Genomic DNA, 26,501 nt, shown 5'->3' with positions numbered 1-26,501 from the left:
TACAGCTCCAGCCATTGTGGCCAACTGGGGAGTGAACCAGCAGGTGGAAGACCTCTCTCTGTCTCTCTCTGTCTCTCTCTGCCTCTCTGTAACTCTGTCTTTCAAATAAATAAATAAACCTTTAAAAAACAATAAAGTAAATATTCCCTAAAGTGTTTTACTGGTTAGAAGGATGTCTCTGAAAAAAAGTATGAAGGTATTTCAAAAAATTCACGGAAATGGAATTAAAAGATAGCTTTATTTTGGTGCAAAAATATTTGAAATCCACGTGCAGTTTTATTTTCCATTGAGTTTTTGATGCCTTTGCTTGCAATCGTGTGACTTGCAGAGGGCAGTCAGGGCCCGCAGGCTAAGCCAGCTGCTCTCCTAAAGCCTTCTCAGGACAAGGGTTTTGTTATGAGACAGTGCTCGCAGGCTGGATGTACCTCCCACAGTTGCTTGTCCTGCCATCATGAGCAGGGTTCTGCACTGGGCTACCAGGAACGCAGGTGCGTGGAACGATGTCATGTCCTCCCACAGGGCTCACCCCAGCTCCCAGGGGTAAGGCAGGAGAGCAGGACCTAGGAGACACAGGGACCCATGCCTCTCAGCTCACTGAAAGGGCAGAGCACGTACCCACCAAGACGCAGAACTGCAGCACCGCTGAGCAGCGGGAAGCTTGTATGTCACTAAGCCCCCACACCCGACCCTACCCCCAGCCTATTCCCTGAAGTCCAGGAAGGGCTACACAGCCTGGTACAGTCAGCAGCTGGGCTAAAACTCGGGCATTGTGACCCCTAAGGTGGCAGCCTTGTCTCTTTCAGCAGTGCTTCTCAAACTTTAATGTGCAGACAGACCACCCCGGGGGAGCCTGTTAGATGCAATTAGATTCAGCAGGTCCAGTCTAGGGCATGGAAGTTTGCATTTCTAACAGGCTTCCCTGAGATGCGAGAGAGATTTATAACCAAGAGCCTTCAGTCCATCAGTGAATAGTTATTGCATGCTCTGCCTGACACCTGATTGGGATGATTTATGTGTCTGGTTCTTTTTGTTGTTGTTAGTTAGTTAGTTTAAAGATTTATTTATTTGAAAGCAAAAGAGAGAGAGTGATCTTCCATCTGCTGATTCATTCCCCAGATGGCTGCAACAGCCAGGTCTGGCTCAGGCAGAAGCCAAGAGCCTGGAACTGCAGCCAGGTCTCCCATGTGGCAGGGGCTCAAACTTGAGGCGTCATCTGCTGCCTTCCCAGGCACAGTAGCAGAGAGCTGGATCAGAAGTGGAGCAGGTGGGACTTGAACCAGTGATCTGATACGGGATCCTCGCACCACAAGTGGTGACAGAGAGAGGGAGAGACAGGAAGAGAAGAAAGATCTTCATCTGCTTGTTCAATCCCCAAATGGCTGCAACAGCAAGGCTGGGTCAGGCTGAAACCTGGAGCCCTGGAATTCCATTTGGGTCTCCCATAGGGTGGCAGGGGCCCAAGCACTTCGGCCATCTTCCACTGCCTTCCCAGGTGCATTAGCAGAGAGCTGGATCAGAAGTGGAGCAGCCAGGACTTGAACCAGTCTTATATGGGATGCTGGCATTACAGGTGGTACTTAACCCTGCAACACAACACCAGCCCCATGTACTGGCTCTTCCAAGAAGCTAGCTTCTTGCCATGTGCATCGTCGTGTGTGTGTGTGTGTGTGTGTGTGTGTGTCTTCTACTACTTACTCCAAAACCCAGCCCATCTCAGCCCCTGTCCTGTCAAATAGGCTGGGATCCCACAGGTGCAGCCGAGGCAATAGACCCACACCCACTGTGGTGAAAGCATGGCTGACAAATAGAATCCACACTTAGACCGTCCTGCACGCTTCCCTCGCTTATTTTTTCATGAGAAAAAAGAAAAGAAAAACTCATTAAAATGTTTGCTGTACTTTTTAAGCTTAATAAAGCCAGCCCTAATAGGAGAACATTTGCTGCTTTGTCTTGCATATAAAGTCGTGATTCATCTGTATGCAATTTGGCCTTGTTTGTTACACTGTTGCCATGACAACGTTTTTCCTTTCAAGTCCCCGAGTAAATTGTGGAGGAGCACAAACATCGGGCTCCTATAGGTAAATACTCCCTTACTCTCTACACAAACATTTCACTCATTGCACCCACTCTCTCCTATCCTGCTAACCCCAGCTCCATTAGAACTCAATTTTTGAATCCCTGCCTCCCAAGGACATGTGAAAGGCTTGCTCCACAAGAAAAGATCCAAATCAAAGAGGATCTGGGCTTGAATATGCTAAAGTGGTTTCCTTTTTCTGTGATTTTTATGTAGGCTACAGGTCTGATAGGAATTAAGATGCCCACATCCCATACCAGAGCGCCTGGGTTTGATTCTCAATTCCGGCTCCTGATTGCAGCTTCCTGCAAATGCAGACCCAAGAAGGCAGAGGTGATGATCCAAGTGAGTGGATTCCTGACACCCACACGCGAGACCCAGATTAAAGCCCTAATCCCTGCCCAGTCTGGCCATTGCAGGCATTTGGGGAGTGAACCAGTGCAGGGGTGCATGCGTTGCTTTCTCTCTGTGTCTCTGTCTCTGTCTCTGTCTCTCTGTCTCTCTCTCTCTCTCATTCTGCCTCTCAAATAAACAAATATTTTTTTTTAATTCAAACCAAGAAATTAGTAGATAAACTCTTCTCCATCCCAAATAGCAGACTTTCTTGCCTTCCATCTCCAGGCAAATATGGCAACTCTCAAAGCACCTGCGCTGGGCTTTAACAGCTGATTTCGTAGGAGAGTGTTTATGCACATGTCTAAGAGCCCCCATCAGCTCTCAGCCCCTCGTGGGCGGGATGTTGGTATCACAGATTCGGGATGAGTTGAGATCCGTGTCTGTGTCTCATCTCCACCTTGCCCATATCAACCAAGTAGTGTTCCCAAATGCCCAACTACAGAGAGGCGTTGGAATCATCCAGGGCCTTTCAGAATCAGATTCCTGGGTGCCATGCCTGGCGTTTCTGACTCTGAGTGAGTCTACAAAATGCCCATCCAAGCAGTCTGTACTAAGACCAGCATTAGTGACACCCCTGGTTAAGCTGCCGGCTGCAACACTGGCATCCCAGATGAGCACCGGCTCAAGTCCCTGCTGCTCCACTTCCCATCCAGCTCTCTGCTAATGCACCTGGGAAAGCAGCAGAAGTTGGCCCGAGTTCTTGGGCTCCTGCCACCCTTGTGGGAGACCGGATGGAGTTCCTAGCTCCTGGCTTTGGCCAGGCCCAGCCCTCATCATTGTGACCATCTGGGGAGTGAACCACTAGGAGGTAGCTTGATCACGTTCCCTCTCTCTCTCTCTCTTTTTTTTTTTTTCTCTCTTTAACTCTGCCTTTCAAATAAATAAATACATAGTTTTAAAAAATAGTCTTTACTAAGTGAACTGTTGTGAAAATTACAAGAGATCAAAAAGGCATATAAAGGGGCCAGTGCTGTGGCATAGCAGGTAAAGCCACCGGCTGCAGTGCCAGCATCCCATATGGGTGCCAGTTTGAGTCCCAGCCGCTCCTCTTCTGATCCAGCTCTCTGCTATGGCCTGGGAAAGCAGCAGAAGATGGCTCAAGTCCTTGGGCCCCTGCACCTGTGTGGGAGACCCCAAAGAATCTCCTGCCTCCTGACTTTGGATCAGTTCAGCTCCAGCCATTGGGGAATGAACCAGTGGATGGAAGACCTCTCTCTCTCTCAATCTCTCTCTCTCTCTCTCTCTCTCTCTGCCTCTGCCTCTCTGTAACTCTGCCTTTCAAATAAATAAGTAAATCTTTTTAAAAAAAATGTATATAAAGCCTATAACCCAGGTCTTGCCATTTTAGGCAGTTAATAGGTGAGAACTGTACTTACTGATGCTAAAACATGAGTGGCAACATTATGAAGGGCTGGACTGGCAGGGCCTTCATGAAAGGTGATGGTGAATGGATCCTGCTTGAGCTACAGAACTCCTGGGAGTCGCCGAGTCGAGGCGTTTCTGAGAGTGAAAGGCAGCACGGTGAATACCTTAAACCAGGACGACAGGCATAACAGAGTTCCTGATTAAAAGGATGTGTGGTGTTTCCCCCAATCCTTCTTTAAACTGGAAACACACCTGGTCACCTGGCTAAGTGTCCATTTATGGTGCTGGCTTGACCGTATCACCCCACTGGTATGTTGAGGCAAACCTGATTTCATGGCATGGGCTTTTATGTTGAGCAAATTATGTATACTGTCACCAACACGACTGGCTAAGACAAAGTCGGGGGCCAGCGCCTGCGGTGCAGCAGCAGGTGCAGCACCGGCCTCCCGTATGGACGCCAGTTCTAGTCCCAGCTGCTCCACCGCCCATCCAGCTCTCTGCTCATGCTCCTGGGAAAGCAGTGGAAAATGACCTAAGTCCTTGGGCCCCTTGCTACCCACGCAGGATAGCCACAACAAGCTCCTGGCCCCTAGCTTCTGCTGGCCCAGCTCCAGCCATTGCCATCATCTGGGGAGAGAACCAGCAATGGAAGATCTCTTTCTCTGTCTCTCCCTCTCTCTCTCTCTCTGCCTTTCAAATAAGTAAATAAATCTTAAAAAAAAAAAAAAAAAGCTGAGTTTTCTGCTTGCTGATATGGGGGAGAACACCAGCTCTGTCTATGTTGTGTCTGAGATAGTAGGTAGCTAGTCTGGAATGTACTGAAATGGTAAACAAAGTTTGGATTATGGTGGCTCTTTCAGTGAAGAGGTGGGGAGGGCATGATTAGCAATGGGTACAGACCTGGATGCAGCAGCCCAGGACTGGTAAGGACTTGTGAAGTAAGAGATTCCAAGGATCTTGCGGTACTTTCCACTGCAGAGTGGATGAGTCCTTTGGAAGTTCAACTCTGCCTGGACAGCCCTGAAGCAGAGCCAGTATTTTAGCATAGCCATTAACCCACGCCCAGCATCCCATATAGGAGCGCGGATCCTACCCAGTTCCCTCTGGTGGGCCTGGGAAGGCGGTGGGTGATAGCCCAAGTGCTCGGGCCCTGCTCCCCATGTGGGAGACCAGGATGGGGTTTCAGGTTCTTGGCTTCAAGCTGGCCCAGCCCTGGCTGTAGAAGCCATCTGGGGAGTGAACCACAGGAGGGAAGATCTCTCCTGCTCTCTGTTGCTCTGCATTTCAAATGAATAAACAAATCTCTCTCTCTCTCTCTTTTTTTTTTTTTTTTTTTTTTTTTTGACAGGCAGAATTAGTGAGAGAGAGAGACAGAGAGAAAGGTCTTCCTTCCGTTGGTTCACCCCCTAAATGGTCACTACGCCGGCGCACGGCGCTGATCCGATGGCAGGAGCCAGGAGCCAGGTGCTTTTCCTGGTCTCCCATGGGGTGCAGGGCCCAAGCACCTGGGCCATCCTCCACTGCACTCCTGGGCCACAGCAGAGAGCTGGCCTGGAAGAGGGGCAACCGGGACAGAATCTGGCTCCCCAACCGGGACTAGAACCCAGGGAACAAATCTCTTTAAAAAAAATCATGCTAATGAAGATGGTAGAATAACAAACTCATGTTAACATTGACAGTAAGGTCTAAGAGGAACAGTTACAGTCCTCAGAGTCCAAACTTCAGTCTCAACCTTAGAAACCAATGTGGCAACATATATATGAAGTAAAAAGTCTTAAAACATGCCCCACTTTTAAATTTTAGTCCTAAAAATCTAAGGAAGCAATCTAAAATATGGACCAAAATTTTATAATAAGAATATACATTAGGAACTAAAATTATTTAATAACCTCTAACTGGAAATAAATTCAATGTCCGATAATAGGTAAATAAATGGTGTCATATCCATATGGTAGAATTTCATAGAGCCTTTTTTTTAAAAAAGATTTTATTTATTTATTTGAGAGGTATAGTTACAGACAGAAAGAGGGAGAGGCAGAGAGCAAGGTCTTCCTTCTGTTAGTTCACTCCCCAGATGGCCGCAATGGCCAGAGCTGCACCAATCCGAAGCCAGGAGCCAGGTGCTTCTTCTCAGTCTCCCATGTGGGTGCAGGGGCCCAAGGACTTGGGCCATCTTCTACTGCTTTCCCAGGCCACAGCAGAGAGCTTACTGGAAGAGGAGCAGCTGGGACTAGAACTGGCGCCCATATGGGATGCTGGCACCGCAGGCGGAAAATTAACCTACTGCACCACAGTACTGGCCCCTTTCATGTAGCCTTTAAAAGATTATGAGGGTCCGGCACTGTGGCACAGTGGGTAAAGCCGCCTTCTGCAGTGTTGACATCTCATGTAGGCGCTGGTTCCAGTCCCGGCCGCTCCACTTCTGATCCAGCTCTCTGCTATGGCCTGGGAAAGCAGTAGAGGATGGCCCAAGTGCTTGGGCCCCTGCACCCATGTGGGAGACGCGGAGGAAGCTCCTGGCTCCTGGCTTCGGATGGGTGTATCTCCAGCCATTGCAGCCATTTCGGGAGGGAACCAATCTCTTTCTCTCTCTCTCTGCCTCTCTGTAACTCTGCCTTTCAAATAAATAAATAATTTTAAAAAATAAAGGGTTATGAAAAAATAGAATAGCAGTGGAATATACCTGTAATATATTTGCTAAGAAAAAAAAGCAAACCATAAATTCAAACTAAGCAAAAATTTCTGGAAGAAAATATACCAAAATGATACTTCTGGGTAGTTTATGGTTTCAATGTTCTTTCTTGCACATTTTAAATTTATATTTATTTATTTATTTAAGATATTTTTAAAATTTATTTGAAAGGCAGAGTTACAGAGAGGCAGAGGCAGAAAGAGAAAGTGTGAGAGATCTTTCATCCACTGATTCACTCCCCACATGGCTGCAACGGCCAGAGTTGGGCTGATCTGAAGCCAGAAGCCAGGAGCTTCTTCCGGGTCTCCCACGTGGGTAAAGGGGCCCGGGGACTTGGGCCATCTTCTACTGCTTTCCCAGGTGCATTAGTAGAGAGCTGAATTGGAAGCAGAGCAGCTGGAACTTGGACCAGCACCCATATGGGATGCCGGCACTAATATATATATGTGTGTGTGTGTATATATATATATATATATATATATATATATATATATCAGTATTGTATATAGGCATTAACAAAGAATATTACTTGTATAGTTAGAATTTTGTATAAGCAGTAATCCTTGGATGGAAAATAAAAAATAAAAGCAAATAGAAATACAGCTGGTACTCAAACCCAAGTACTCAGATGTTGATGTGGTATCTTAACCACTAGTACTCAGATGTTGATATGGTATCTTGAGTTGCCCAAGGAACAACTTAATAAGAATTGCAAGTACACACAGGTAAGAGCCAGGCAGATCACATCAGTGAACAGGACCCTGCATGTCGTGTGTAACACAAAAGAAAAAAATTACAAATAAAAAATCAGTGTGTATTATTCCAGTCTTGTTTCTCAGTGTCCGAGAAAGTCAAATGGCACATTGCTACTATGAGGTAGTGTGAGGGAGGGCAAAAGCACTTTATCTCCTGAAATAAAGAAATAAAAATCACTCTCCATAGAAATAGTCTCCAAAATAGATGAAGCCTATTCTTTTCCTGTGTGCTGACTTTGAACAATAATAACTGTAATGTTGAAAATCCACAAATATGTGATGCACCTTGCAGACATAGTAATTGTTTGAAAGAACTATGAGAGTATTTCAAAAAGTTCATGGAAAGTGGAATTAAACAATGTTTATTTTGGTGCAAAAAAAAAAGCTTTAAAATCCATGCATAGCTTTTTTTTTTTTTTTTTTTTTTTTTTTTTTTTTTTTTTTGACAGGCAGAGTGGATAGTGAGAGAGAGAGACAGAGAGAAAGGTCTTCCTTTTGCCGTTGGTTCACCCTCCACTGGCCACCGTGGCCAGCACGCTGCGGCCGGCGCACCGCGCTGATCCAATGGCAGGAGCCAGGAGCCAGGTGCTTTTCCTGGTCTCCCATGGGGTGCAGGGCCCAAGCACTTGGGCCATCCTCCACTGCACTCCTGGGCCACAGCAGAGAGCTGGCCTGGAAGAGGGGCAACCGGGACAGAATCCAGTGCCCCGACCGGGACTAGAACCCAGTGTGCCGGCGCCGCTAGGTGGAGGATTAGTCTATTGAGCCGCGGTGCAAGCCCATGCATAGCTTTTTCATAACACACATCTTCCATGAACTTTTTGAAGATCCCCTCCTATGCATGGATTTCAAAATATTTTGCATTCAAATAAATTGATCTGGTTTTTAAGATTTATTTATCTATTTGAAAGGCAGTGTGACAGAAAAAAAGGGAGAGAGAGAGAATCTTCCATCGGCTGGTTCACTCCCCAAATGGCCGCAACAATCAGGTCTGGACCAAGCCAAAGCCAGGAGCCAGGAACTCTATTCTGGTCTCCTACTTGGGTGGCAGGGGCCCAGGTCCTGGGCTGTCTTCTGCTACCTTCCCAGGCACATTAGCAGAGCAGCCAGGCACTGACATAGGGTGCTGGCATCCCAACCCATGGCTTAACTCATTGTGTGATTGCAGTTGGGGGGGCACGATTTTTTTGAGGTACCCTCTTTCCCCCTGTGGTTAGACTATCTGCAACTTTGATAACCTTGCAGGGGGTTGACAGGCCAATTCTTCTGTAGTTTGAACTCCTTCACAAAAGATAAGCAAATAAAAAATTTACCTTTCTTTATTTTTTTTCCTATAGATTTCCTTTAGCTATAGCTTTTCCAACATGTGAATATTGGATGTAACAGAACCAAGACCCTGATTTGTATTTTAGGTTGTTTTGTGCTATTGGCATTATAATAAAAGCAAAGATAAATAGAATCATCTATTTTTGTGTTCTTGTCCAGCATAAATTTCTTGAGTTAGACTTGTAATTATAAGGGTATACTCATGTGTATTTCAGGGTTTGCAATCTATATTGCCAGGTTTGGAGAACAATCAATTGGCACACTTAAAATTCCAAGACCAAGGCCCGAACATTCAGCCAATGCCCTCCTAACACTAGGTATTAGCACTTGTTTGATTGCTGATCATTGCAATCATCTATTTTATTTAAATATGTATTTTTATTAAAAGTGTTACTTCTCTTATCTCTTCACTAGTCATTAGCATTTTTTAATTTTGCAAATCGAATGTTTATATTTTTTCCCATTTTTCCACTGAGATAGTCCTCATATTCTCATCTAATTCTAAGTATCCTCTATACTTTAAATATATTATTTGTCATATATTGTTTATTTATTTGCGAGGCAGAGAGATGGGCATATAGAGAGACAGAGGAAGTCCTATCCACTTTGCCCTCCCCAGATACCTACAATGCCTGGAGCTGGACTAGGGCCAGCATCAGTAGCTGGAAATTCATTCCAGGTCACCCACATGGATGGCAAGAACCCAGTGAATTGAGCTATCATCTGCTGCCTCCTAAGGCCTACATTAGCAGAAACCTAGAGTCAGCAGCTACTCAAACCCAAATACTCAGATGTTGGTGTGGTGTCTTAACCACTAGGCCAAACTCCTGCCCACCGAACAATTTAATAAGGGTTGCAAGTTTGGGCCAGCGCTGTGGCGCAGCAGGTTAACACCCTGGCCTGAAGCAGCGGCATCCAATATAGGCGCCGGTTCTAGTCCCAGCTGCTCCACTTCCAATCCAGCTCTCTGCGATGGCCTGGGAAAGCAGTAGAAGATGCCCAAGTCCTTGGGCCCCTGAACCCACGTGGGAGACCCGGAGGAAGCTCCTGGCTCCTGGCTTTGGACTGGCACAGTTCCGGCTGCTGCGGCCAATTCAGGGGTGAACCATCGGACGGAAGACCTCTCTCTCTCTCTCTCTCTCTCTCTCTGCGCCTCTCCTTTCTCTGATGTGTAACTCTGACTTTCAAATAAATAAATTTAAAAAAAAATTAAAAACTAAAAAGGGTTGCAAGTTAAGCACAGGGAGGAGCCAGGCAGGAGGCAGGTCACACCAGTGAGCAGAACCCTGCATGTCGTGTGTAAGACAAGAGAGTGGTGGCAGCTGTGCCAAACTGGAAAAGCACATGCTGTGTCTAACATGCGCACACTGAAGAGCTGCGTAAACGCCTCCTAGGGCACCCAAAGCATGGGTGATCCAGCTTTAGCCAGTGGGCTACTAACTCAAAGAGACAAAAAAAAAAAAATAAATAAATAAATAAAAAAATAAATAAAAGGGCTTGTTTTATTCTTGGAAGGAGGGCAGTCTGTTTTCCTGGTTACACTGCCAAAAACATTTGCTCCTCCCAATGGGAGAGGTTTGGGTAGTGTAAACAGGCCTCCCACATAGAGTCGTCTGTCGGAAATATGGTTCGGGGATGCTCACGGAACGGGAAAAGTGTCAGACGACGATTCTCCACTGGCGAATGTACCAATTGCTCCGAGGTCCCTTTAAGAACAGGAGCCTGACCCGATCCCTGCAGTGAAGCCAAGAGCAGCCTGCTATCTGGAGGCCAAGGCGCCGTTACTTCTTCCCTGCTAACCAGCCAGGCAACACAACCACACTGTGGCTTCCGAATGTCCCCCAGCAAAACTCATTGTTTGTTTTGTGTTAGGAGAGATGGCTTGAAATCTGGGGGTGGAAGGGAAAGAAGGGAAAGCCAAGTGGTCCTTATTTTTATTAAAGTTAGTTATTTGGCAGAGCAAGAAAGCCATTTAATCCCCACTGCAAGGTATTAGGAGGGTGGAAACTTGATCTGACTGTGGCGTTTGGAGGTGGGACTTCAGGGAGGTGATTAAGATTGCAGGAGGCCATAACACGGGGCCTTCACTCAGCCATGCCTTTGTGAGAACAGGAGAGAGCTAAGCTGGACATCCTGACTCGCCATGTGGTGCCCTGAGCTGCCTGGAGACCCTGCGGGAAGTCCCCACCCGCAAGGACCTCACTCTCCTCGGCCTGGAGTGGCTGGGTTCCATAGCAGCCTCTGATTCCTGATTCCAGCTTCCTGCTAATATGTAGTCTGGGAGGCTGCAGGCTCAAGCAGTTGGGCTCTTGCCATGGACATGGGCAACCTGGATCGCATTCCTGGCTCCTGGCTTCTGCCCAGTTCAGCCCTGCCTGCTGTAGGCATTTGGGGAGTAAACTAGTAGACAGAATCTCTCTCTCTCTCTCTCTCTCTCTCCCCCTTTCTTTCTGTCAAGTTAATTCATTAAATAGATATAGGAATATTTAACTCCCCAAAATTGTATGCCAGATGTCTTAAAGCAAAAAAAAAAAGGGGGGGGGGGTTAGTTATGAAACTTCTTGAGGATATGGGATAAAGTTTGCATTGTAATGGTCATGTTTGCATCTTGGAAGGATTACCAAGTAGGCAATCAAAGTACAACTTTAAGAACACAAATGCATACAAAAAGAATAACCTCAACAGGGGAAACTGATTCCCTAATAAAAACTCACTGTGCCACTCTCTGAGTGCTGGTGACGGCAATGTTCATCATGGCAAAGCAGCAGGGGGTTCTCTGAGCACCAGCTGGTTCCTTCTCTCTGGGGAATGCATTCTTCTGCTCAGGCTGCCCTAACAAAACCTGAGAGACTGGGCGGCTACAGGACCGGAACTTCACAGACTTCCAATGATCAAGGTGTTGGCAGGGGTGGGTTCTTCGGAGGCCGCCTTCCTCCTGCCTCCCCACATGCTTGTCCTTGTGTGTGCAGCTGCCCCAGGATCTCTTATAAGCACATCACTCACCATTGCATTAGGGTCCCAACCTAACAGCTCATTTTAATCTCTTTGAAGGCCCCCATCTTCAAATGCAATCACATTCCAAGGTCCTAGGGGTTAGGGCTTCAAGACATGAATTTGAAAGGAATACAATTCAGTCCATAGCAGGAAGTAGTGTTTCTTGATAGCGAAGATAGCTAACATTTATTGAGGAATTCTTATGTGCTATTAAGCACAATAGGCACTCTACATATTTTAACTTGTTTCATCCCTCATAACAACTCCATGAATTATGCACTTTGATAATCCCCATTCCACAGATGCAAAGACTGAGGCAGAGAGAGCATAAGTAGCTTGCCCAGGGTCTCACAGCTGGTAAGCAGCACAGCAAGGATATGAATGCCGGTGACATGGCTACAAAACCAAACACTCAACCACTGTATAACAGATAGATAAAAATGTTTCTCTGCAGAGAACCTCCAACATCAAATTGGTTGACATCTTCGTGATAAAAACTGGACAAATTAGCTACAGAGAGAACGTACCTCAACATAATAAAGGCCATTTGTAACAAGCCAACAGCTAATATCCTAATGAATGGGAAAAACTGAAGGCTTTCTCTAAGATCTGGAACAAGACAAGAGTTTCCATTTTTATTCAACATAGAACTGGAAGTTCTAGCCAGAGCAATTAGGCAAAAGGAATACAGGACATCCACGCTGGAAAAGAGGAAGTCAAATTGTCACTGTTGGCAGATGGCATAAACTTATGCATTAGAAAACCCCAAAACTTCCACCAAAAGACTCTCAGAACTAGGGACTTGGCCAACTGGTTAAGGTACTCGCATCCCTCTCAGCCTCAGTCCAGTCCAGACCGAGCTGTTGCAGGCATTTGGGAAGTGAACCAGCAGCTAGGAGCCCTCTGTCCATCTGTGTGTGTGTGTGTCTGCCTGCCTTTCCAACAAATAGCTTTCTGAAAGCTATTAGAATAACCAATTCATCAAAGTAGCAGGATGCAAAGTCAAAGCACAACAATTAGCAATGTTGTCAGACAGCAATGTGAATCATCCGAAAAAGAAATCAAGAAAGCAATCTAATTTCCAATAACTACAAAGAGATAAAAATGAAAACCGCCTAGGAATAAATTTAAACAAAGAGGTGAAAGGTTTCTACGTTGAAAACTATCCAACATTGATGGAAGAAATTGAAAACACAAAGTTATGGAAAGACATGCCGTGTTCACAGATCGGAAGAATCAATATCATCAATATGTCCACACTACCCAAAGCAAGTGACAAAGCCCATATAATCCCTATCAAGGTATCAATGACAATTTTCCTAGGACTAGAAAAACACTCCTGGGGCTAGTTTTGCGGCACGGCAGGTTAAGCCACCACTTGTAATGATGGCATTCCATATAGGAGTGCAGTTGTGAGTCCTGGCTGTTCCACTTCTGGTCCAACTTCCTGCTAATGCATTTGGGAAAGCAAGGGCCCAGGTAGTCTGGCCCCTGTCACCCATGTGGGAGACCTGGATGGAGTTCCAGGCTCCTGGCTTCCGCCTGATCCAGCCCTGACCATTGCGGCCATTTGGGGAGCAAACCAGCTGATAGAAGATAGCTCACTCTCTCTCTCTCTCCTCCTCCTCCTCCTCCTCCCTTTACCCCCATCACTATGCCTTTCAAATAAATAAAATAAATTTTAAAAAAATATTCAACTATTAAAATCTGTATGGAACCAAAAAAGACCCCAAATAGCCTGAGCAATCTTGAGCAAAAAGAACAAAGCAGGAGATGCTACACTACCTGACTTTAAAACATATTACAAGGGGATACAGTGGGTTAAGACATTGCTTGGGACACCCACACTCCCATATTGGAGAGTTTGGGCTCAAGTCTCACCTCCATTTCCTCCAGCTTCCTTCTGATAGACAGCTGATGGTGGCTCATGGAGTCCTGGAGTTCCTAACTCCTGACTTCAGCCTGGTTCAGCCCTTGGCTACTTGGATTTGGAGAACTGAATCATCAGATAAAAGATCGTTCTCTCTCTCTCTCTTTCTTTCAAATAAATAAATGCTAATATATGTAGATCCAGGTGGATCTCACCATCTTGCACACTTTTAGTCTGAGACTGTGTGTAAGAATTGGCAATCGGTGGTACTACATGTGTGTACAGTAAAACTATGAATTGTAGGCAAGAGCACACGCGCTGTGTCAGGGTGGACAGAAGAAATAATGTTTTATATGGTGCCGACAAGCCGTGAGTCACTGAGGATACCAGGGACATAATACTTTCTGGAGGCAATAAGTCACTCAGAGGGAAAAGGGGGCCTCTGCCTCAGCCTGGGTAATTAGCTTGCTAGGAAGGCAGGCACCGTCTGGTCCAGGGGTCTGGCAGCTGTGCGTGCCTTCCTCTACCTTCTGAGCAGGCAGCAAATGACCACACCGCTGGCTGACATCAGGGACTGGTCAAAAAAACAAGTTCCAGGGCCCCTGGGACCAATGCTCGGCCCATTGTCTCCATTTCCCCAAGCCCCTGTCTGGCATGCACAGCACAGCCCAAAACGAGTTACAGCCGGCTCTACAGGAGCTCCTGAAGTTGAACTAATGGGGAAAGACTCAGATCGACCTGTAAAAGCAATGGAACAAACAAGGGGTACTACAGGAGTCGGATATCTCCATCTATACAGAAGTGACAAGAATAATAATCATAGTAATAATTTATTCAACCCCCATAACCAGCAGTGGGCTCTTGCCATTGGCTGGATTTGGTTTGGGCTTACTTGTCTGAACCTAACAAAGGATATTAAACTCACCAGTGACAGTGGATCTACAGTGGGCAGGGAAGACGGGCAGAGTGGAGTCTTCCCTCCCTCCAGCCTCTGCCACCCACTCCCTGACTCTACTGATGCAGCTGTAATTCAAGCAGCCTCAAACTTCCCATGAGGAACACGTCCATCCGATGGAGTCAGACCTAACACCATGTACGCTTAGTTTTATACGTGTAAGAGGCTCAGGGACAAGGTGATGTGGGGTGAGAAAAGGACTCGAGGTCCATGACTAGCCCTCTGGAGGTCCCTAGGAGAGGGCTCAGAACTGAGAAAGGGGGCCTTCCTGACGCTTGGGAACGTGGGCATAAATTCTCAGTATCGCAATGCTTTTGAAAGCCAGGAAACCAAGCTAGAACAATGAATGCTAGGCACGGTCAGAATAGCTAAGGACTGGAGAATGGAGAATGGACTTCTTTAAATGGAGAACTCCTAAATAACAATGATAAATCGCTTCACTGTGATATGGCTACTCAGTCTTAGACATTTTAGTAGTTAAAATTAAGAATTGGCTAAATAGGGTTGGCACCATGGAGTAGAAGGTTAAGTCTCTGCCTGCAGTGCCCTCATGGCATATGGGCACTGGTTCAAGTCCCAGCTGTTCCACTTCCGATCCAGCTCCCTGCTAATACACCTGGGAAAGCAGTAGAAGATGGCCCAAGTCCTTGGGTCCCTGCACCCGCGTGGGAGACCCAGAAGAAGCTCCAGGCTCCTGGCTTCAGACAGGGGCACCTGCAGCCACTGGAGTGAACCAACAGATATGGAAGACCTCTCTCTCTGCCTCTGCCTCTCTGTAACTCTGCCTTTCAAACAAACAAATCTTTAAAAAAAAAAAAAAAAAAGTACCATGACAACAGTGTAAGTTTTAGTGTAAGTTAGAAAAGGCAGGTAAAGGACATTGGAGAATCCATAATCTTCACAACTTGTCTGTAAATCTAAAAAGTATTTCAAGGTTATTTAAAATTTACTTCAAAAATCAATACTTGGCACTCTCATGGTTTAATGCCAGGGTTACCTGATGAACATTCCAAGGAAAATTTGTTCACAGCCTCCTCTGTCTTACTTTCAACCTTTTAAAGGGTTTTGGAATCAGAGTTGCACAGAGAGAGAAGGAGAAGCAGAGAGAGAGAAATAGAGAGAGAGAGGGAGGGAGGTCTTCCATCCTATGGTTCACTCCCCAAATGACCACACCAGTCAGAGCTGCGCCAATCTGAAGCCAGGAGCCAGGAGCTTCTCCCATGCAGGTGCAAGGGCCCAAGGCACCCACATGGGAGACCCCGAAGAAGCTCCTGGCTCCTGGCTTCAGATTGGCGCAGCTCCGGCCGTTGCAGCCATCTGGAGAGTGAACCATCGGATGGAAGACCTCTCTCTCTCTCTCTCTCTCTCTCTCCCTCTCTCTCTGCCTCTCCTCTCTCTGTAACTCTGACTTTCAAATAAATAAATAAATCTTTTTAAAAATTTATTTATCTGTTTATTTGTTTGTTTGCTTGACATAGAGAGGGAGAGAGAAGATCTTCCACCTGCTGGTTCATTCCTCAAATGCCTCCAACAGCCAGATCTGGACCAAGCCCAAGCTAGGAGATTGGAACTCCATCCAGGTCTCCCACATGGATGGCAGGGATCCAAGCACTTGGACCATCTTCCGCTGCCCTCCCAGGCACATTATCAGGAAGCCGCATGGGAAGCAGAGAGCAGCAGGCACTCAGTCATTCCACTATGGGATGCCGGCATCGCAACAGGAGGCTTAACCCTCTGCACCATAACCCCAGCCCTCAGAAATAAATTCTCATGCATAGCATAAGGATCTTGCAAATCTGTGCTGCTCATTTCTGTCACGTCTCCCCCCATAAATGCTAACTCTCAAGTCCAAAACAAACAGTTCTTGGCTATTCCAAGCAACATTGCATCTCCAACTCTCTGCATTTCCAGATCTAGTCTTTTCTTTCTTTCTTTTTCTTCTTTTTTTCTTCCAGTACTTGGGTTTTTTGTTTGGTTCATCAAATAAAAATTAGAGGAAGTCATTGTTACGGACTGGGCTCCTGCACTGGGCCCAACCAACCTGAATAAAAAGCAAAATGTAGTCACCCATGTTCCATGTCACCGAGTCAAAACTTAAGTTGTTATCTGACCTTCCGAGAAGTCAGGAGAAGGAGAGCCAAATTTCCCAAACAAGAGGAGGGCGTGATGAAGACATTCCCCCCACTTTAATCCTTACGCCCTTTAAGCCTTTAATCCTCACCAAAAGCGACCTGACGTGAGCCAGTATTAACCAGTGAGCTACTTTTCTATTGTTCGGTCTCCTGGTCCCCACCTAACAAGGAAAGTAACTTTGAAATGACCAATCCACTTTCTGTTGTTTCTGCTTGTTTTCAGCCCTTCCCCGCCTATAAAACCAACTGCAGCTCAGCCCATCAGAACCCTCATCCTATTTTAGGGAATGAAATGTTGCCTGATGCGAGACTCCAAAGTAAAGCCAAGTAAGGGCTTTCCATTGTTAGAATTTTGCCCTTTGACAGTTTCTACCTTTCCAATATAAAAATCACAGCGTCTGGGGCCGCTTCTCTCCCTGTTCAGTTTTGTAAAATAAGGCCCAGGCGTTGCCATTTCTTCTGGAGTCAAATGGAGGCTGTGTTAGCAGGTGCATTAAACATTTTAGTCCCCGTGTTAACTGGCTGAAAGTTCTGATTCTAAGAAAAGAGACGTATATAGGGAAAAGGGTGGGAGCTTCATGGTGCTTTTGAAATAACCTTCAGATGAGATTTATATTTAAACTGTACCAGTTCTATTTCCCAGAAAGTGTGGTTCTTAAAATTAAAGCCCAAATGAGTTTAATTAGAGGTGTTTCAGTGGTGCAGAGTTTGACATTTCTCCTCCCATGAAGAAGAAAATGAATTGTGGAGCCGTCTCCATTCATGCAAACAATGATTTCTGGCAGCCGCTCAATCAGATTCTCACCTTCTGATTGCAACAACACAGCTTCCACTCTACACCCAAGGTGACAGGAAAACCTCTTCCCCCGCCACACCCACAGGAGCAAGGGGAAAGTTTTGCCAGCACTTCACCTCCCCGAAGGGAGGCCAGGTCGCTTACAACTCTCTGTAGGAAATACCGGCTTAAAAAAAAATTTTTTTTGAGTTCATTTAAACTGGCAAATGCTCTCACCTTAACACAGCTGCCAGCTCTCCCAACCACACGGTCAGTCTCTCCCTTGTCACTGCTTATTGTGAAGGACTAAGGTGCCCCTAAACCAGAGTGCACCAGCCCGGGTACCACGGGATTGCCCCCTGGCAGAATCCCGAGCCCCTCCCCTCAGCGGCCACAGCTGAGCGCTGCCTCCTGCTGGAGAGGCTGTCTGCTTGCGGATGGCGCCTCCCAGACCTTGCCTGGTACCAAAGAGCCATCGCTTGCTGGTAGCTGGGAAGCACCACCTTTCACATGGCATTTCCCGGCTCAGCTGCCCTTACAGTCTGGTAAGCTTTCCTACTGTGTATTTTTACCCATCTCACTCACTCCTCCAGGAAGTCTTCCCTGATCTGACCTAACCCATCACTTGGTATAAGGTGGGTGTTTTTCCTCTATGATCTGGAACACCTCCTGTACCTAGATTCCTTTTACATGTACAAGAGTGCTCCAAACAGTCAGTAGAGAATGGGATTACAAGATATATTTATTTTGGTACCAAAAGAAAAAAAGAAAGAAAGCTAAAATCCATGCATACCAAGAATTTCAGAAAGTTCATGGAAAACCGCATTTTTTTATAACACACAGTTTTCCATGAACTTATTGAAGATCCTGTGTATGCATAGAGTTCAAACATTTTTGCACTAAAAGGAATGTATCTTTCAATCCCATTTTCTTTTCTTTTTTTTTTTTTAAGATTCATTTACTTATTTGAAAGTCAGAATTACAGAGAGAGAGAGAGGAGAGAGAGAGAGAAGGAGAGAGGTTTTCCATCCGCTGGTTCACTCCCCAGATGGCCACAATGGCCAGAGCTGCGCCAATCTGAAGTCAGGAGCCAGGAGCTTCTTCTGGGTCTCCCACACAGGTGCAGGGGCCCAAGGACTTGGGCCATCTTCTACTGCTTTCCCAGGCCACAGCAGAGAGCTGGATCGGAAGTGGAGCAGCCAGGACTGGAACCGGAGCCCATATGGGATGCCGGCACTGCAGGCGGCAGCTTTACCAGCTGGTCCCAGAAGCCTTCTCAGCAGGCATCAGTACCACCTGCAGAGGTCACCTGAACCTCTTGCTGGGCCCCAGGCTGAGAGTCTGGCCCACTGGCTTGGGGTGGGGCCCGAGAACTTGCCTTTCCAACAAGCTCCCAGCTGATCCTGAGTGCAAAGCCAGTCGTCAGAAAGCAGGCAGATGCCTGCCAGCCACGTCTCCACAGACACCCGTCTGTTACTGGTCAGAAGGAATCATCTCAAAGAAAAACCCCCATGGAGGAGCAACGCTCAAGAACTCCATGTTTGTGCTGTCGCTTCTGTCACATGATCCAAAGGGCAGTCAATGCCATGCCATACCTACTGGGAAAGACAGCTGGATACAGGGTTGAAGAGCCCAAGCCTGGGGCCAGAATCCCTGGTCCCAAACCCCAGCTCCGCTGAACCCCTGCGCTCCGCCTTCCTCCTGGGTGAAGTAGGGACAGCGACGGCCTTCCGCCGGAACGCGGCTGCGAGGCTGCCATGAGTTTATTTACGCGCAGTTAAAAACCACGCGCTGGCCAGGCGTTTGACCACGCGGTGAAGACGCCTGCATCCCAGATCACAGGGCCTGGGGGTGAGCGCCAGCTTCTCGTCCCAGCCAGCTTCCTGCTAACGCATACTTCGGAGGCAGCAGACGAGGTTCCAGTACTTGGGTCCCCGCCCCGCGCTGGGAGACCTGAACTGATTCCTGGATTCAGCCTGGCCCAGCCCCGGCTGCCGGTCGTTTGGAGAGTGAACCAGTGGATGGGGGGTGGGCGATTGGGGGGTCTCCCCCATCCCTCCTTGCCTTTCAAATTAACAAAATAAAAAAATTCAATTAAAAATTTTTAATTGAACTTTTTAAAATTTTAATGTATTCCTCTGTTTCATCCAGGTGAATGAAAACAAAATTCTCTGAAATCAAGCGATTTCACAGATTAAGAACTTGGTTCTGAAAACAGGCTTCAGTGTGATTCCCAATCCTGTTTCTCATTATGTGATCTTGCGCCTCTTAATTCCCCTTAATTCCTCTTAATTCTCTGAGCCTTAATCTGCTCATCTGTAAATAAAGAAACAAACAAAAAATACCTACCTCCGGGTGTTGTTGGTAGTGCTAAATGAAATAACGCATGAAAACCATTTAGCCTTGGATCTGGAACAGAACAGGTCCTGCCAAGCTGTGCTGTGACTTTTCTTATTAATGTTGATAGCCGGTTACAGGAGCTGCATGGGAAAGAGGGGTTAACAGCACAGCTTTGCCCAGCGGCATAGAATAGTAAAAGAAAAGCCCTGGTCGATATTTGGAAGCGTAATCATATTTAGGAAATTTGAGGGCTCATCTTTACCCTTCCCGTGTGTGTAAACCTCAGCATCACTGTATCTTTATAAATAACCCAGAGACACGCCGAGTGCGTGCATTTACAGGGGCCCTTCTTGAAAGAGCTCTCTGTGGTTCCCCAGAGTCTAATGCAGAAATGGACATCGGTGTGTGCTCAGAAATTGCCAAGGAATGAGAAACCATCTCAGACAAGCTTTCCACCCACTGTGGACTTCTCCTCATCAAACAGCCCCTTCCCAAGATCCCCATCACAGGGTCCATGCATTCTAAAATAACTCAGAGATCATTACAAAGAGCCTGCTGCCTGCCCAACGCCACAGTCCCCCCCGCCCCCATACTGTGGAGAAAAGAACCGGAAGAAAATAACCCTGAAACAACAGAACTCACTTGCACCTGCTTGGTTAACTCTGAAAGCAAATGCTAAGAGATGTGTGTATATATTTCTTTGGAAAACAAAATGTGGAAGTTCAAATTAGTTCTAAATGCTTAGAAAGCATGTGTCGAAGTTGCCTAAACATTCTATACTGCTGGCATGTTATAAAATTCTTTAAAAACACCCACTGCAGAAAGAACAGATTTGTATTACTTCTTTAAAAGTAGACAAAGAGGGGCCGGCGCCGTGGCTCTCTAGGCTAATTCTCCACCTGCGGCGCCGGCACCCCGGGGTTCTAGTCCCGGCTGGGGTGCTGGGTTCTAGTCCCAGTTGCTCCTCTTACAGTCCAGCTCTCTGCTGTGGCCCAGGAAGGCAGTGCATGATGGCCCAAGTGCTTGGGCCCTGCACCTGCATGGGAGGCCAGGAGGAAGCACCCGGCTCCTGGCTTCAGATCAGTGTGGTGCGCCGGCCGTAGCGGCCATTTGGAGGATGAACCAGCGGAAGGAAGACCTTTCTCTCTGTCTCTCTCTCTCACTGTCTAACTCTGCCTGTCAAAAAAAAAAAAAAAAAAATGTAGACAAAGAGGAGCCGGCGCTGTGACATAGTGAGCTAAGCCTCTGCCTACATCCCATATGGGCACGGGTTTGTGTCCTCATGGTTTGTTTTCCCATCCAGCTCTCTGCTGTGGCCTGAGAAAGCAGTAGAAAATGGCTCAAGCGCTTGGGCCCCTGGACCCGCGCAGGAAACCCAGAAGAAGCTCCTGACATCAGACTGACTCAACTCCAGCCGTTGAGGCCATTTGGAAGAGTAAAACAGCAGATGGAAGACCTCTCTCCCTGTCTCTCCCTCTCTCTCTCTCTCTCTCTGTAACTCTGTTCTTCAAATAAATAAATAAAATCTTAAAAAAAAGTAAATAAAATTTCTTTGTAAAATCGGCTCATCTGGCAGGTGAGTGAATTTGGGCACATCCTAGGTACAAAGGACTAGTTGGCCCTGATATTCAAGAATTCTTTTTTTAATTTTTTAATTTTTTATTTTTTTAAACTTTTATTTAATAAATATAAATTTCCAAAGTACAGCTTTTGGATTATAGTGGCTTTTCCCCCCATAACCTCCCTCCCACCCACAACCATCTCATTTCCCACTCCCTCTCCTATCCCATTCATATCAAGATTCATTTTCAATTATCTTTATATACAGAAGATCAATTTAGTATATACTAAGTAAAGATTTCAACAGTTTGCACACAGAAACAAAAAGTGTAAAGTACTGTTTGAAGACTATTTTTACCGTTAATTCACATAATACAACACATTAAGGACAGAGATCCTACATGGGGAGTAAGTGCACAGTGACTCTTGCTGTTGATTTAACAATTGACACTCTTGTTTATGGCATCAATAATCATCCGAGGCTCTTGTCATGAGTTGCCAAGGCTGTGTAAGCCTCTTGAGTTCGCTAACTCCAATCTTATTTAGACATGGCCATAGTCAAAGTGGAAGTTCTCTCCTCCCTTCAGAGAAAGGTACCTCCTTCTTTGATGGCCCCTTCTTTCCACTGGGATCTCACTCACAGAGATCTTTCATTTATGTGTTTTGTTTTGTTTTGTTTTTGCCACAGTGTCTTGGCTTTCCATGCCTGAAATACTCTCATGGGCTTTTTAGCAGGATCCAAATGCCTTAAGGGCTGATTCTGAGGCCAGAGTGCTGTTAGGACATCTGCCATTCTATGGGTCTGCTGTGTATCTCACTTCCCATGTTGGATCATTCTCTCCCTTTTTGATTCTATCAGCTAGTATTTGCAGACACTAGTCTTGTTTATGTGATCCCTTTGACTCTTAATCCTATCATTATGATCAATTATGAACTGAAACTGATCACCTTGATTAGGCATTGAGATGGCATTGGTACATGCCACCTTGATGAGATTGAATTGGAATCCCCTGGCACGTTTCTAACTCTACCATTTGGGTCAAGTCCGATTGAGCATGTGCCAAACAGTACATCTCCTCCCTCTCTTATTCCCACTCTTATATTTAACAGGGATCTCTTTTCAGTTAAAATTTAAACACCTAAGAATAATTGTGTGTTAATTAAAGAGTTCAACCAATAGTATTAAGTAGAACAAAAAAAATACTAAAAAGGATAAAGTATTAAGGTTCCTCGACAGTCAGGACAAGGGCTGATCAAGTCACCGTTTCTCATAGTGTCCATTTCACTTCAACAGGTTTCCTTTTTGGTGCTCGGTTAGTTGAGATATTCTAGAATTCTAAGAGGATTTATTCGTGTTTTTCTATGTGTGCTTATTTAGGTGCACATGCTTGTTTATATACACAAAAACAAATACATATACACATACTAAGATGTTACTTGGTTGCAAGCATATGATAGAATGATGTAATACTATTCTATTATTTGTTAGATTTGAAATGTCTAACCTCTTTCCATATTCACTTCATATGTAAGTACTCCACCTACAGACATGCGTGCTATTTTTTAAAGCAGGGGTGGATCTATCAATGTCACATAACATGGGATTGGTGACAAAGATCAGAAAAGGAAAGAAGGGTATATTATTACATATGGGATATAATTAAGGGAGGACGGCTATAAACACCTAAATACCAAATATTACGGCATCCACACTGTGGTACCACTTTAAATACACCAGGATTCCCCTTCCTCGGCGTTCAGCTTGATCTCACACAGAGAAATTTCCTACCAGCTGGGAAAGAGGATATTTTCCCAAAAGTAAAACTAACTCCGAAGAAAAAGAATCGCAGTGCTTCTATTAAGTTCAATGCTGGGTTTAAAAAAAAAAAAATCGCACAAATCCCGTCATCGTGAAACTTGGAAAACATTACCAGATTATTAAAAACCTAACTTCCTACGACATGTCATTCAGATACTTCATGTGGGGATTTGGGGTTTGCTTTTTGTGGGTAGTGGCTGCAGCAATCCAGCTGAGCCCACTCCTCCCGCCCCACCCCCAAAACCCAACCCTTGGACCTGGGAATGCGCATTGCAAACCTCCCACAGCAGGCTCTGGCCTGACTCTGGGGCACCTGCCTCCCCCTCCTCCTCACTGTCAGTCTCACAGAAGAAGAAAAGCAAGTAGTCCCTCTCCACCGTGGAGGGCAGCCCGGAAGCTCCTCTCGGCCCTCTCCCTGCAAAGCACTGGCCCTGGGATCTGCCCAGGGACCCTGGCATTCACGTCTAGGCAGACCTGGCTCAGAAAGCACGGCAAAACAGCGCCTTGGGCGGCGTCTCCTCCTTAAGAACCCGAAAACTAGGTCGCAGGGACTTCCAGGGGCTCCCAAAAAGTGGCCTCGGGTTGCAAAGCCCCTGCTGGGAGCCAGGGAAAGTCACGGAGAACCCTGCCCGTGCACCTTCTGTGCTCTGCGGCCACCTGCTCCCTCCCCACCTGCTCTCTTAGAAGATGAGCGGCACAACATCTCTGCTTTACATTTTGCACGGTTTCTCATGAAAATGCCCACAATCCCCCACTTCTCAGCAAGCGAAGCATTTGAACAAAGATACGAGAATGGCTGCTTCTGAGGGAAAAACCAGTTTTGTTCACAGGGATGCACAGCAAGCACACCCTGACCTGGGGGGATGCCTGTGTGTGAAACGGTTAACGAGAGGAGAGCTAACCAGATCTTCGGACAGGCCCGACTCAGACGCAATACAATGTGAGCTCTGGGTATCAACAGGCTCCAAAGAAAATGTGTAGGAAAACACGGTACGATGGTGCTCCGGATAGGGTGGCCTTTCACTCCTGATTATCCACATCTTTTGTTTTCTGGACTGTGCTGGATACAGAGGTGGGGCAGGGGTGTGTGAGGGAGACGGGCATTTGCAAAATTATTTCAAATCCCAGCGCTAGAAGGGACCTAAGAAAGCCCTCCATTAAGCCAGCCTTCCCATCGTTGCAATCAGAGAAGTAAGACCCTGAGAGATCGGAACTTGGAACTAAATCCAGATGATAGAAACAAACCCTTGAAGAGAGGGCAAGTCTGGAAACCAACACGGAGGCCCTGTGCTAGGTCAAAACCCTCCAGGCAGTCATCCTTCCACAGGGAGAGCCCCAGTCCAGAGAAAGCACTGTGGGGTGGAGTTCTTCCTCTCTTCTCCCCCAGTGCTAGCCCTGCAGTGTTCTAACGCAGCCCTCCCCGAGTTGGGGACTAAAGGAACAAGAGGCTGTGGTGCTGGCAGCCTGTGTGCGCCAGAGGACCATGTCCGCTTTGGCCAAACACTCCTCACTTGCAAAAGGCAGGAAGCTGTCTTGGAGCGGTAATACCACATGTGGCCCTGGTAATAAGAGGCGAATTGAAAACAGGTCTTGGAGAGCACACTCAAAGCAAAGCAAATGCCAGCTGCCCCTCCCTCTCACTCTGTAGCTGGGAGCCAACACCTGAGGAGCCCCTGTTTGGGACACGAGAGGGACTGGGGAAGCATGGAGGGGTGCCTCTCCAGTGGAGTTCTATTTATTTTTCACAAAGGTTGAAGGACTTCTTTTAAAATGAGGGACCTAATTTCAGGCATGGAAAGCCAAGATACTGTTGTGGCAAAAAATGTTCTACATGAAGGATCTCTGTGAGTGGAACCCCAGTGGAAAGAAGGGGCCATCAAAGAAGGAGGTACTTTTCTCTAAAGGGAGGAGAGAACTTCCACTCTGCTTATGGCCCTGTCTAAATACTGACGGAGTTTGTGGATTCAAAAGGCTTCCATAACCTAGGCAGCTCATGTCAAGAGCCTCTGATGGTCACTGACACCATACATAAGAGTGTTAATTGTTAAATTAACAACAGGAGTCTCTGTGCATTAACTTCCCATGAGGGACCTCTGTCCTCAATGAGTTGTATTATGAGAGTGAACTGTAAAACGTGTTCTCAAACAGGTTGTGTGTGTGTGTGTGTGTGTGTGCAAATTGTTGAAATCTTTACTTAGTATAAAGTTGGTCTTCTGTGTACAAAGTTAATTGAAAATGAATCTTTTTTTTAATTTTTTTTTTTTGACAGGCAGAGTGGACAGTGAGAGAGAGAGACAGAGAGAAAGGTCTTCCTTTGCCGTTGGTTCACCCTCCAATGGCCGCGTGGCCGGCACGCTGAGGCCGGCGCACCGCGCTGATCTGAAGGCAGGAGCCAGGTGCTTCTCCTGGTCTCCCATGGGGTGCAGGGCCCAAACACTTGGGCCATCCTCCACTGCACTCCCTGGCCACAGCAGAGAGCTGGCCTGGAAGAGGGGCAACCAGGACAGAATCCGGTGCCCCGACCGGGACTAGAACCCGGTGTGCCAACGCCACAAGGCAGAGGATTAGCCTAGTGAGCCACGGCACCAGCCGAAAATTAATCTTAATTGAGAATGGGACTGGGAAGGGGAGAGGGAGGAGGAGGAGGGGTGGGTATGGTGGGAAGAATAACTATATTCCTGAAAGTGTAGTTATGAAATTTGTATTCCTTAAAAAATTTATTAATTAACAAAAATAAATCAATAAAATACAATGAGGGGCCTAGAATTTAAACTTCTACACCAAACAAGACGTGACATTGTCTGCAGTAATCACTATTGTGTAATTACCACTCATCTAAAAAAGGTGGGATTTCTCCTTAAAAGGACTGATTTTTTATGTTAGATTTCCATGATTTTGGCTTAGCCATTGAGAAGAATTAGAGCCCATTAAAAAATTTTGGTTTCAACAGACTTTTGTTCTTCTCTGCTAAGGTCTTTCATTCAGAATTTGGACGCCCAATGCATGGGAAAGCCTTTGGTTTTTGAGAAGCCAAACAATAAAAAGGGACTTCAAAAATTCATGAAAAATGCATATTATGGGAAAACTATGCATGGATTTCAATTTTTTTACGTCAAAATAAATGTACCTTTTAATTCCATTTTCCAAGGATTTTTTTGAAGCCCCTTTGTACTTCCTTGATGTGGAGCTGTCAGTGGAATTTCTGTTCCACAGTGAGGCCAAGTTTCTCAGCCTGCAACAGCCAACCTCCCAGCACACAGGCCCGACCCTCACAGGCCCCCTTGCCACCACACACCCTACACCCACTCACCCTTTCTGTCTCTCTTTCAGGGCAGCCCTGGCGACTGGTGCTAGGTTTTTTTATTCCTACTGAAGCCACATTGCAGCTGTGTTAAGGCACAGCTTAAAGGCATCTACTGTTCTGATGGGCACTATCGCAGGTCCATTC

At 46.3% G+C, this 26,501-nt stretch overlaps 1 long non-coding RNA gene across 2 annotated transcripts; it reads right to left on the bottom strand.

Annotated features, from left to right (window-relative positions):
* Positions 1 to 274: 274 nt before the first annotated feature.
* Positions 275 to 26,501, bottom strand: LOC149128648 (uncharacterized). 2 transcript variants are annotated; one of them, XR_016222623.1, is made up of 5 exons: positions 26,364 to 26,501; positions 19,684 to 19,814; positions 4,736 to 4,855; positions 3,847 to 3,970; positions 275 to 560 (listed from the first exon to the last, which is right to left on the bottom strand). It is a non-coding gene; the product is annotated as an uncharacterized LOC149128648 (long non-coding RNA). The 2 variants fall into 2 exon arrangements; XR_016222624.1 differs by lacking the exons at positions 275 to 560; positions 3,847 to 3,970; positions 4,736 to 4,855 and adding an exon at positions 11,329 to 11,707.

This window comes from Oryctolagus cuniculus, chromosome 1 (genome assembly GCF_051225735.1).
Source record: "Oryctolagus cuniculus isolate XC-2025 breed Fujian yellow rabbit chromosome 1, ASM5122573v1, whole genome shotgun sequence".
NCBI classification, from domain to species: domain Eukaryota; kingdom Metazoa; phylum Chordata; class Mammalia; order Lagomorpha; family Leporidae; genus Oryctolagus; species Oryctolagus cuniculus.
This window is presented reverse-complemented; position numbering and strand designations above follow the sequence as displayed.